We start from the raw sequence: 13,771 nt of genomic DNA, 5'->3' as shown, positions 1-13,771 counted from the left end.
CCTTCTCACCCTAGGAGGTGGCGATAACAGTGAACGCGAGTGTGGGCATCCTGTCCTCCCATTTTATAGGTGAGGAGACTGAGGCCCAGAGGGGGAGTTAGCCATCCCAACTCACAGAGTGATTTGGTGTCTGTGCCCAGACTGAAGACCCAGCCCCTGACTCGGGCTCCAGGGCTCCTCTCAGTCTCGGACATCACCCTGAGGGACATGGGAAGACCCCCCAAGATGTGGCCTCCTTGTGAAGCCCCCCGAGATGTGGTCTCCTTGTGAAGCCCCACCATGATGTGGCCGTCTTGTGGCTGTAGACCTTGTGGCGATGGGACCTTGGGTCCGGGCTCTTGGGGAGGTTGAAGGTGCTCCTGCAAGCAGAGACCCAGTGCCAGGCACATTTGCAGAGCTCTGTCTGGGTTCTACCTCCCCTCACCTTGGGCTGGGGCTGCCTGGAGCCCTCTCCGTGCCCGCAGGGCCCAGCCGCTGAGTGGGGCTCAAAGGGATGGTTTCTGAGAGGTGCTTGCAGTGCATGGTGGAGTCCCCCACTGAGGAGGGTCTCTCCTTTTGGCCAACTGGCTGGGCCCACCGGAGAGCCCTGAGCCAATCAGTCCTCACCATGAACCCACCCTGACAGACCCAGGGAGAAGAGGGTGTTCTTCAAGGTCATCCCCAGGGGCCACTGCAGAGCCGGGAAGGTGACCGCCTCCCTGTGTGTCTCCCCTCTTGGTCATCAGGTGTCACATTCCATGGTGCAGTTTCAGTGCCCAGCTTGTTTCTTGACAGTGGTGGCATGTCAGGCTATTAATGGGCTTTCAAACTTGAGCATGAGGGGGTCTCAGATTGTTCCCTGAAGATGGTGTCATGGTGAGGATTAAAGGAGCAACTGTAGTAAAGGGCCTCACAGTAAAGGGTACGGGTGGCAATGGTGAGGGTGATACGGTGATGGCACAGCCAGGGGGCACCAGGCTCTGGGGCACTGGGCAGGAGAGGACAGAGCCCAGCACTGAGGCTGCCAAACTCAGCACAGCCCTTGGCCGCAGATGTGCCCAGCTCTGGCTGGAACCCACACCCTGTGCAAGGCGGCACCCTGCTCCAGAGGAGCTCAATTAATGTAATGCACATTCTGCAAACCCTTCACCCACTCTGGCTCTGTGCCCATCACCAGGCCAGGCAGTAACATGGGAATAAAGCAGAAGACACCAACTCTGGCCTCTGGGAGTGCACAGCAGCAGGGTGGCCAGCACATAAATACCACCTAGAGGTGAAAAAACCAAGGTGTGTCCCAGGACAGGGCAGCCGAGAGAAAGGAGGTAGAGGGGGAAGACGTCACAGAGGTTGTGGTTCCAGGCCCAGGTTTGAAGGTCCAGATACTGCCGAGGCTGCAGGCTGGGAGGCCAGCAGGGAAGGGGAGGCCCCTGCAGCCATCCAGGCAACAGGTGACCAGGCCCATGGGAGGGCAGTAGCTGAATGGAGTCAAGGCCCAGCAGAGGGTGTGTGACTGGTTGGCTACAGGTGAGAGGCCTTCTTCTCGGTCAAGGGCAGCCTGCCTTGGCCAGATCCCTAGACTAATAGATATGGAAGATGACGAGTGTAAACCATTTTAAAGGAGAGAAGAAGCTGAGAAGCCTGTAGAGCTGTGGAGGGAGGAAGGCAGTTGGGGAGGCTGCCTAAGGCTGTTGGCCACACCACAAGCACTCAGCGAGACACTGCCCTGAGCCTTGGGGGCCCTGGGGTAACCTGGAGCCAACAGCAGGCACAGTGGAGGTCAAATGCTCCAGGGCAGGGCAGTAATGGAGACCTGAGCTGGGGCAGGGCCAGGCCTCTGCTCTTCTCCCTCAGACTTCCGGCAGGTACATCCCATCATCAGAGGTGCAGCTGGAGAAAACGTCCACGAAGACAAGGGACAGGAGGTTCCAAGGTCACCCCTGTGGACATTGGCTATTTATCACTGTGGTCATCGAGCATCCAATTTCCAACTCTGAGGTGCTCCTAACACATTGGGGAGTCCAAGTGCAGCCCCGTAGATCCATGACCCAAACACATTGCTCCGGGGTGATGGGAGTTTAGGGCCCTCCCCAAATACAGTCACGTATCCAGATTTAAGGAGCTTCATGGGGCCAGTGTGATTGGACTTGGTTTTTGTTTTGTTTTAAATAATCCAAGCAGGATTCCTTTTATGGGTGTAAACTTCAGATGCTAGAAGGACACTGAATCTAGTTGGAAGCAATAGGAAAGAGCACTGAGCCAGCCACTGGAATTCCAGGCCAGCCAGGTGACCTTGGCAGGACATCTCCAGCTCCCTGGCCACAACTTCCTCATCTGTAAAATGGAGGCAACAGCCCCAGTCCTGACTGTCCCACATTGTTGTCTAATGGATCTAACAAGAGAACGAATGGCACCATGGAAACACAAGGCTCTATCCTTAAGGCAACCTCAGGAGTGTGACCTCAATCTGGTCTCAGACCCCAGTAGAACTACCAAAAAGCTGTAGGCACCGAGATTGGGGTCCTGGACTTGCTAGGCAGCAGAGTGTCTTAAGGTCGGCTTTGTGCCCACCCATCCCAGGCCCCATATCATTACATGGATGTGTGGCTCCTGGGGTCAGCCAAGGGCTCAAGGGACCCACCAAAGAGCGATGAGCCATCAGAGAACGCCAGAGCATCTCCATCCTGGCTGCAAACCAGAATCACCTTGGAGTTTCAAAAAAGGGGGTAACCCCAGCCCCTACCCTGACCAAGTAAAGGGCTCCCCCAGGGCATAGGGAAAGCTAAGAAGCCACAGGTGAATCTCATGTGCTGCCAGGTGAAGAGAGCTCCAGAGATACAGCATTTTGGAGATACTGCGTCATCTTCCGGGTCCCAGGGCTCCCTGGGCATACTCTCCTCTGAGAATTTACTAATTTTGTGTTTTTATTGTGATGATCATCTCTTTTTTTATAGTTATACAGACAAAGCTTTCCCTTTGTTTTGATAATTTACAGGAAGACTCTTGCTTCCCGAGTTGATGTTTAATAAAAGGAGATCAATGGGAATATTCCAGGGTGTTGTGAGAATTGTTTTTAGCAAGGTTGGTGTCCACGTGCTTACTCGGTCTGAGAATGCCTGGATATGATGAGCTGGGCCTGAAAATGCAGAAGAGCCATCAAGGCTCACAGGCTTTGAGAGCAGAGAGAGGCCGCTCAGGGGCCCCAAATGGCTGGCAAGGGTTAGCGAGCGATGGAGGAGGGTGGAGGGGGCAGAGGTGTGGGCATCCCTGGCAGGGGGAAATGCAGGTGCAGAGGCTCCAAAGAGGAAGGTACATTCCAGAGCTGTGAGTCCTGCTGTCTGAGTAACTGCAGGGTGGGAGGGTCTGAGGCAATGCCAGGCTCAGCGGCTTGGACTTCCCCTAAATTCTGACCCTCCACCCCAATACCCCCAAGTATCTCTTTAGATAAGGCCCAGGTTACGTGGCCTGCATACCAGCCCTCCCCACTGTGCTTTTCCTTCTCAGTCCTTTCAGTAATGTGCCGTTATGTATTTATTTGTGTAGGTAACCAATGTCTGTGCTCTGTTGGACCATCAGTCTTGTGAGGGCAGGGAAGGAGGGATGGAAGCGTGTCCAGCACACTGTAGCTAAATCAAAATCTATGTTAATGAGTAAATGAACACCTCAGCCGTCCCCATGATGGAAACAGAGGAGGAGTTAGGAAGCTGCGGGAGGGAGGCTGACCTGGAGCCAGAGACTGAAATCACCTGGAGAGCCAAGCTGCCAGCTGCTCCAGGGCAAGGGCAGACGGGGAGGGGAGAGGAAGGGACAGATACAAGAGGTGTGAAGGGTATGGTTACAACAAGCCTCGGGGTGCAGGAGGAGGGCCCATGCCAACCCCAACCCTTGGGCAGCTGCTGTGCCAGCTGGCAGGTCCCCCAGGCCCTGACCCCACGGCCTGCCAACCATGTGGCCGGCAAACAACTTTTCCCACAGGTGCTGGCCTTCGCTTCCTTCCCACAGCAGGCAGCTGGCAGAGCACCACGGTGGAGGGGTAGCTGAAGGCCCTACTTTTCCGTCACCCTTCAGCTAAGCAGCTTGGCCTTTCTGGGCCTCTGTTGTCTGGGCTGTAAAGTGGAAATAAGCCAGGCACTCTGTTTCTGGAGCTTCGTTCCATCACTGCCATTTTCTCCCAGGACACTTTTTGAACCAGCACACACCCGATTCCTTTTCGATACTCTGCTCTCTATCATGATCCCCAACACCTCTCCTTGAGACTGTGTTTCCCCCGGTGTGTTTGTTTGGGTTATTTCTCATAAACTTGGGCCCTGTTGCCTCTCAAGTGGATTCTTTTAAGGAAAAGGGGAGTTCAGATGTTGTGCTTCTTTGGGGTGACTCTTACTTGAATAGAAAGGTGTCTTCCTTTCTCCAGGTCACAGTTCCCAAAACTTCTTGTAAGATCCCAGAATTGAAAAGGACCTTAGAAGTGGATCATCTAACTCAACCCTTACCTGAAGCTTGACTTCTGTCTACCTCCATCCGAGTTGTAATCCCATTCAAGTGAGGCAGGGCGCTCACTCCCCACCAACAAAACCCTAGCCTATCTTCCAACAATTCTCACCTATGAAAGTTTTTCCATATATTGGGCAAAACCACCTCAGTGATTCTCTCGAGAACAGAGGTGACCACATCCTGCCCTTGGTATTTAACATGGCACCTGGCAACCTGGCAGTAACAAAACTGCTCTTTGTCTAAACGAACTGTCTCCATTCCCCTTCTTTGCAGTGCTGGCCTTGGGGGGGGGGGGGGGGGATGTTGAGCAAATGAAGCACCTTGTCCACTCAGGTGACAAGTTTTCCCTGGGTTTTTAACTAATGCTGAACCATGGGATGGATAATGATAGAACCCACAGGTAATCTGAAAGTCTCTGAGCTAAACCTTTAGGAAACTACAATCAAGTCACAGAATGGATCAGCTGGAATTGGTAGGGGTGGCAAAATCAAACCAAAGAACTACACAAGTCAAGAATGGCTAACAATCTGGTAAAGAGGCTAATCAGGATGAAACTCCACATTAAGAGTATGGAGTCAGGAAAGGAAGGTGCCCAGGCCTAGCTCACCCCCACCAAACTGACATGAGTCCCTGCACAACTGCACGCAGTTCAGGTGGATCCAGTGCCAGCTGCCTCCTTCAGGGCCCCAGGAGTAAAAAGCCAGCCCACTTGAAGGGTTTATTGAGGGACTGTTTATAAAGGAGTGCACAGCGTTAAGGGGACAAAGCAACGAGGATACAGCACCCAGAGACTGCCAGCAGCAGGAAGCTCTTCTCTCCCTGTCTCAAGGAGCAAGGCAAGGAGCTGTTAGAGAACTGGCAAGAGGGCGGCTGTGTGACGGGGGCTGTTTGACAGGAGCTGCAGATGTCAGAAAAGAAGCAGACACTGTCCATCTACAGCACAGCAGAGGGAGCCTGGGAAACGAAGACTCCCACTTCTCCTGACTCCCAGGATCTCCGGGCAGTGCCATCCATTGATGAACCCAATCCCAATGCCAAGGGCCAAGTAGCCCAGGGTTGTAGTCCCTGGAGGCAGCCCCCGAGGACCCAGAGCAGCGAGAAGGAGAGAGACTCATCCAGAGAGGCAAATGGTTACCCAGCTTGCTAACCCAGTAGATCATTAGCTTCCAATTCCCCATTCCTTCACTCGGCATGTATTACTGATCACCTAATATCCACCGTAGGTGCTGTGCTAGGCTCTGGTGACGCTGAAATGCCTACGCAGACCTTGACCATCAAGGCAAGATCTAAACAAATAATCACAGAAATACAATCAACAATTGGGATAAGCCCTCTGAAAGGCAAATAAAAGGTGGTATGATAAGAGATGTTAAGGGAGGTCTGGTTTAGTTTGGGGGGCTGAAGAAGGCTTCTTTGAAGATGTGACATTTAGGCTGTGCCCTGAAAGATGAGTCCTAGTTAGGCAGGGAAAGACTGGGGGGAGAGTGTTGTTTCAAGAAGGGGGAACAAAATATTCAAAGACCCTGAGCTGGGTACTCTGAAGATGCTCTACCCAGGTGGCTGCCTGGAGTTTAGTGGGTGACGGAGAGGGGCACACAGTGAGGAGCAGAAGCAAGGGCCAGAATGGGGCCTTGAAGGCCCCAGTAAGGAGACTGGATGTTTCTCCACGTCATGGGCCCAGGGCTCCCATTCAGCCTAATATTGTCAATTTCAGGCTTTTTCAGTGGAATCTTTTATGAGCATGAGTGTCAGGCCTAAGACCCGAACTGCTCCCACAGCTGCCAAACACCTCCAGGGGCTGTGAGGTGGCAACACCTGACTCCGGGTTCACAGAAGCTTAAACAACCCTTTTCAGGCTTCATCACCACTTTTCCAGTTCCATAAAAGTTGACTTTTCTCAAGCCCACTTGACATATGGAATGCTCTCAGATGCGGAAACCCGTTCCTCGGCTTCTCTCATCTCCATACTGCTCACCTCCACACTCAGAGTTTTCAAAAGAGAGATTTACAAGAAGAAGAAGAGGAGGAGGAGGAGAAGGAGGAGGAGGAAGAGGAAAAGGAGGAGGAGGAGAAGGAGAAGAAGCAGCTACTTTTCTACACTTGAAACCATCAGGAAATTGCTACCAACATCACTGTTTCTGGGAGTGCTCAAAGGGCAGAAGTGGAATGTGGGGCAACGGGAACTCTCATCCAACTGCTGGTGCAAGATTTTGGAAAACTTGTTTGGCGTTATCTCCTAAAAATAAGCATGAACACACACCAAGTCCCAGCAATTCTACTCCTGGGTAAAAACCTGAGAGGGTGGAGGGCATATGTTTACCAAAAGATATGCACTAGATTAGAGTGTTCCTGGCAGTGTTAATCATCATAGCCCCAAGTGGAAAGAACCCAAATGTTCATCAACAGCAGAGTGGACAAAGAAATTATGATACATTCACACGTAAATGTATCAATACAACACAGCAATAAAAAAGAACCAACTACTGATAAATATAACAACACGGATAGATCTCAAAAATATGTTGAATGAAAGAAGCAAGATACTAGATGGCACACACTGTCTAATCCCATTTATATGAAACTCTAGAACAGACAAAACTAATCTATGGTAGTAGACACCAGAATGGTGGTTACAGGGATGGTGGTAGAAGGATAAAGAAAGAAACTTCTGGTGGCTGGAAATGTTTTATATCTTGATCCAGGGAGTAGACATGGAAGTATATACTTGTTAAAACTCATTAAACTGTAGGCTTAAAATTTGTGCACTTTGGTATGTCTAAATGATCTGTCAATTTTAAAAATTGCCAGGGGGCACCTGCCTGTTCACTCAGGTTCTCCTCTCAACAGTAAAGGAAAGAATTCACTTCCACCTTCTTATCTCCAGGTCAACGTACAGTTGATGAAGTGCAGAAATACTTTAAAAATAGACAAAAATAAAAATAAAATAAAATAGACCAGATTTTTCTCTAAACAAAGCTGCATTTGAAAGTGTTTATTTTATTCTTTTGTGTTGTTGAGCTTTTTATTCTCTGTTTAGGTTCATTGGAGAGCTGCTCTCTACCCACCCACGTAAATGAAACGTGTGTCTTCATAAACATGCCCTTCCAATGAGTAGCAAGTCTTCATGTTTCCCTTTCCTGTGCAGATCTGCCAATATCTATGGGTCACCAAGACAGCTTCAGGGTTTGCGTTTCTTAGGGAATTTGGAATGGGAGGTGCTGCAGCTTGGTGTTTCTCTGCTATCAGTCTGAGCACACAATTTTTTTGCACTTGAATGTGTACATTCAGATTAACAGAGCCCTTTTGCATCCCCCAAGTTTGCTTTCCTTTCTTCAAAGCTCACTTTATAAATAGTCCTGTTCCCAGGTTGAGCTGGCTTTATGTGTTTATGATAATTCAGGTTCAAAGCATGTGCGGTACCCTATCTATCTTTCCCCCTGTCCTTTCCTCTAAGTGAAGTCCAAAGGATAAAGCCTGGTTATAAAGGCCATGTCCACCAGCTGGGCCAGGACTGCAAGCTCTGGTGCTGCACAGTAAGTCACAGCCCCACTTGGGCAGGGAGCCAGGCAAGCGTGGGGCAGAAGGGGGTGGCGCTGCAGCAGGGAGAACCTTAGGGCTGGCTTCTAGGTGGAACAGCCTGTGGATTGGGAGGCTTGGCTCAGGCTCCTCACCTCCAGGGAGAGCCCAACGGTGCCAGGCCATTGGGCCCTTGGTTTCACTCCCCTGTCTTGTGTGTGCTTCCAGAGCTGCCCACTCTGCCCGGATCCTGCCAGCCTCAGATATCGTGTGTAGATGCTGCCCCTTGTGACCATCGGCCTTCTCCTGCTGGCCACAGTCAGAGGTGAGGATTGCAACACCCTTCCTGTGGGGAGAGAGACCATGCCTGGGCTGGCCCCTTGTGTGTTATGAAGCTAGAGGGCATGATGATTATGATCATTATCATCATAATTAATTAGATAATCATTAATTCTAGAGAAACCATTGCTCCCATTCAGGAAGTGTTGCTTCTGTGGCAATATGGGGCAATCTGCTTTAACAGAACCTCCTGGTTATCCTCGTGCTCTGTCCTGTCTGCAGGGGGCAGGGGGTGGGGTGAGGGGAGATTGGGGCACTCTTGTCAGGCCCCCCCTATGCCATCCCTCCCTCCATGTGGACAAGTGCCTGTGCAGACTAAAGCCATCTGGATGTGCCCCCCAAGAACTCCCCATCCTGCCAGCCCGACCAGCCACTCACCCCCAGCCTTCACTCCTCTCTCAGTGATCCTCTCCATCTCTCCCATCCCCAATTTGTCCCTCTTCGGCTTCTGTACAGAGGAGATACAGATGCCCAAATTCAATTCATCCTAAAACAAAACTAACCTCCCTTACCACCAAAGCCCGTTGCACCTCCAGTGTGGTTGCTTCCAGCCCTGCCCCTCCTGGCAGGGCCTCTCCCTCACCGCCTGGCTTGGCCCCCCAAACCCTGCTGAGGCTCATGCTCCCCACGAGCAGACTTGGTCTCCTCAGTCCCTCCCCGGCTTTCTTCTGCATCTGACTCTTCCCCCTGGTCTCCTGGGCTCTCAGGCTCGCCCCCGGCCCCCTCTTGGCCCAACTTCCCTGCCATCCAGGCCACAGAGCAGGTGGCTTCTGACAGCAGAGCCGGAGTCCGTCCAGCTGTGACGCAGGCCTCACCTCTCTTTGACCCTTTTACTGACCCAGCTTCCTCCAGCCCCAGATGTGGGCACGCCCCAAAGATGCCCCCAGGCACTCTCCTCATCAGTCTCTTCCTTGGGAGCCTCCCTCTTGTCCAGCCACTGGCCTCCCAAGCTCCAGGAAGCTCCACCACACACACACACACACACACACACACACACACACACACACACACACCCCACTCAAACTCATTTGTCCGAAACCGGGCTCAGGAAACCATCTCCTCACCTCTACCCGCATGTCCAGGGCCATTCGAATCACCTGGGTTAGAGTGCCCATCACACAGAAGGTCCTCTCATCTCCAGATCCTGCACGGACCCAACTGCCCACCCACCCATTCCCGGCTCTCCTGCTTCTGAGCTGCCTGCACTCAGCTCCCCAAAATACCTTCACGGAGCACAGCACACACCCCTGTCCCCAAGCTTAACACCCACCAGCCTGGCTTCCCTGCTGCCCACTTCACGGAGCCCAAAAGTCTTCACCTGGCATTTGGGCCCCTCTACTTACCACCAGGACACAACTGCCTTTCTCCTCACGGCAAACACAGCTCCGGCATCCTGTGGTCCCACTGCCAAGCTTCTGTTCAGACTCTTCCCTCATCCTGGAATGAACTCAACCCCATCGTTATTTCTCCACTATTAGATTTCCTCTCCTCAGGACAGAGTTTGTATTGGATTTGTCTTTGTGTCTCCTGAGTTCTTGCTTTATTCCCAATTAGGCTTCTTGGGCTCAAATTCTGGCTCTACAGGCTTGAGCAGTCTACTGCATCTCCCTGGGCTCTGGTTCCTTGATCCGAAAAATGGAGATGATACCAATTCCTTACTCCCAGAGCTATTTTTGAAGCTTAAATGGGATCATGCTTGCAAAGTACTAGCATGGTATCTGGCACATAGTAAACAAGAAGTATTAACTAGTATTAATTAGTCTTTGAATAAATGACCAGCACTTCCCACCACCAGTTAAGGAGCTGAAGGAGCTTAGGAGAGAAGACCCACTGTAAACCTCTGGGTTTGCAATTATGTCACTCCTCAGTGACCATTTCTGTGAAAATGTTTATTTCATGGGTCCAAAAAAAAAAAGACCCTTGAATTCAGAGGTAGTGATGTGGGCTACCAAATAGTAAATTGCCCAGATAGAGCCCCTACTATATATATAATGCAGTGTGATGCAAAAATGAACCATTCCTGTTCTAAGAAGCTTACCTTTTCAAAGAGCAACAGGAGAAATCTGAAATGGCAGAGAATAATTTGAAAAAACAAAATGTGCATTAAAAGTTGAGAAGAAGACTTGCAACTTGGACAAACACCCATGAATGCCCACTGTGTGTGCAGCAGGCGCTGGATGTAATGGAAAGGCCAGGATGAGTTAAGTAGCATCGGTGTGCTAGAGAGTTCCTAGGTACTTGATAAATACGTGATGTTTCAAGAGTAGACCTAAAGGGCCATCTGGAAGGCTTCCTGGAGGAGGCTGGTTTTAAGGCATAGGCTGTAGATCAGCAATTCTCCAAGATGCCTTATCATAAGGGGCACTTATTAAACCTGCCATTTCTGGGGTGCCACCCAGACCCTGTGAATCAGGATCTCTGAGGGAGGGGCCTGGAAATGTGTATATTCAATACACACAGGTGCTACTAACCCCCAGGTGATTTCTTATCATCACGCCAGTTTTGGGGAACACACTTGGTGAAGATAAAGAGCAGTGTTGACCTGAGGCAGACCCAGCTCCATCCTGAAGAGTCTCCTTGTGTAGCTGAGATGACAGTTCTCCTTCCAGAACCCCACAAGGGTCAGTTTGTGGTTTTTCCTGCCCCCAGGGAAAGAGATCTGCTATGAACCTCTTGGATGCTTTTCCGATGAGAAACCATGGGCAGGGATATTCAAGCGGCCCGAGTTAAAGTATTTCCCTCGGCCCCTGAGGACATCAATACCCGCTTTCTTCTGTACACAAATGAAAATGCCAACATACTACAAGTAAGTGTACGGGGCAATGGCAATGACCACATGGTGGGGGGGCTTGGGACCTGCCTGCTGGAGCCTTCAGTGGCTCTCTAGGACTCGGCCTTAGTTCCCCATGGGAAGGGTTTGGATTAGGATGCAAACAGGACCACCCAGAAAAGCTTCTCAGCAGGGGACCGGCCCTGTGCAGTGTTCAGAGAGCTGCGTTCATTATTGCCCCATCGCCCCACTTAAGTTTTAGTGTCACCGGCTTGGTGGTGTTTTCCCAACAGTTCTCTAATAAAGACCCCCAATGCTTCTCCATCACATCAGGGGCTCCAGCAGGCCAGCGAGGGGCTGATTGTGGGCAGTACACTTGTGGGGTTGTAGTAGTTATTCCATGCCACTGATACATAATGCAGGTCAATGAAATAAACATAAGCATAAATCACTGCCTTGGAGCTTTCCAGATGACAGCTCTCTCACCAGTGTTAGACCGAGAGCCACCTTGCTCCTGGGATCATAAACCCCTGTGAGTATCTGATAAAATCTACAGATGCTCAATGCAGGAATGTACACCTTCACACACAGTTGTTCATGAGCTTCAGGGGCCTTTGCAAGAATCCTGTTCTAAGGCATGGGAGGAAGGAGTTATGTGTGACATTTATGGGAAACTCAACCCTGGTGTATCCCTCGAGGGTCTTAATTCCTCCCTGCACCAGGCAGTGGTGGGAGAGAAGCGTTCATGGGGATATAAAACCCTACCCAAGGAGCTAGAAGACAAGGATAGGTGGAGGAGATATCTACTCACAAAGGAGAAAAGTCAGGGACCTTCGGAGAAGTCTTCAGTTCCCAGGAGGCCTGCCAGGGGGACATGAGACAGAGTTAGGTGGAAGTGACCAGGAGACAGTGCCAAGGACTTCTAAGGAAGAACTGGCTAAGAATTTGAGCAGCTCGCAGTCCCCATACACAAGCCAACCTGCTGCGGGATTCTGGATGACAAATTCCCCACTGGGTTCCCTGGCAGAGAGTGTGTTATTTTCATTGTGTTGTTCTTCTTCCAGCAATATCACCCATGGGCATGGGATGGGGGGTGGAAGGGGCCTGAGCAGACCTGTGGGCACCTGGGAGCACCAGCTTTCTTCTACAACTCCCAGGCTGGAGACCGTCCCTTATGGCTCCGTTGGCCTGGCTCTCCTTCATGTCTGAAGCTTCTGGCCAACCGGTTCTTCATCTTTTCTGGGCCAGGGAATCTTTGGCCCTCTGGGGAAGCCCATGGGCCACCCTCTCAGCATAACATTTTAAAATGCATAAAATAAACTACATGGGGTTAAAAGAAAACCAATTACATTTTAAAAAAAATTATCCAACTATGTGATGCAGATATATATGTGCTGCTTTATTATCTCATTAAATAGGATTTAGGGGCTGGTATAATAATTACTGTAACTTAAAATAGTAATGAGTATAAATAATATTTTGAGTTGCAACAACTATAATGTGACATGAAAATATCTATGACTTCTTTTGGTGACAGAATCACAATGCTATTACTACAGTGATTTGTTTCCTAATTTGATAATTTATGGAAATATAATATTTCAGTTAAAGGTTATTGAAAACAGAAAGCCCATGAACTTGGACTTTCTGAATTCTATTCACCAACTCCAGGTTAGGAGCCTCTGTTCTAGCCCAGACCAATTTCCTAGGAGTTGCACCTGTGGCCTCAATCTAACTAAGACTGGCTCTGACAGGTCCATGGCTTGGAAAGGAAAACATTCAAATTTATCTTCTCTAATTAAATCAGCTGATCACTGCCACTGACCTATCCACCGTCAAGGAATCAAACTTACGACTGGACCGCAAGACGCGTTTCATCATCCACGGCTTCATAGACGAGGGGGAGGAGAACTGGCTGTCAGACACGTGCAAGGTAAGGGGCCACCCTCCATCCGGCCACTCCCGGTGAGACAAGCACCCAGCACCCAGATTCAACCACCACAGCCCCGAAGCCCCTGCGGCTGGGAAAGGAAATACTCCAGGGAGAGAGGAGTCCTTCCTAAAACCACCCAGGAAAGCCTGGATTCTCAGAGGCTTCCATTCCCAGTTCCTCCCAACCCACCTGCCTCAGTCTAAATTTTATATCCTTAAGCTTTTCCTTCAGTACTTTACATCTCCAACCAAAGTATTGTTGGAAACATAGAAGCGGCACCCCCATGGTTTTGACTATCTTATGCAGGGCTTGGCAAACTTTTCCAATATAGGATCAGGCAGCAAATATTTTAGGATTTGTGGGTTTTATGGTTGCAACTCAACTCTGTTGCAATGTGAAAACAGCCATTGTCAGTATGAAAACAATGTTCCAATAAAACTTTATTTACAAAAGCAGGGGAATTTGGCCTTCCTGCTGTAGTTTCCCGAGCCCTGATCTTGTAAGCAATCTTTTTGACCAGGCTGTGTCAATAACGTCTGTGAGACTTTAGACAGATCACTTACCCATTCCAGGTTTGTGGGGAGGATTAAGCAATGATGGATGTGAAGACTATTAAGGCTTTGACACAAGGGAGATGCATGATGAATATGAATTCCCATCTCGGGGGTCTGCAACCTGGGGCTGTTCCTAAATTGCTCTTTCCCTCTGTGTGTCTTCCCTAGAACATGTTTCAGTGGAGGAGGTGA

Source organism: Choloepus didactylus, chromosome 15 (genome assembly GCF_015220235.1).
Source record: "Choloepus didactylus isolate mChoDid1 chromosome 15, mChoDid1.pri, whole genome shotgun sequence".
NCBI lineage: Eukaryota > Metazoa > Chordata > Mammalia > Pilosa > Megalonychidae > Choloepus > Choloepus didactylus.
Note: the sequence above shows the minus strand (reverse complement) of the source record.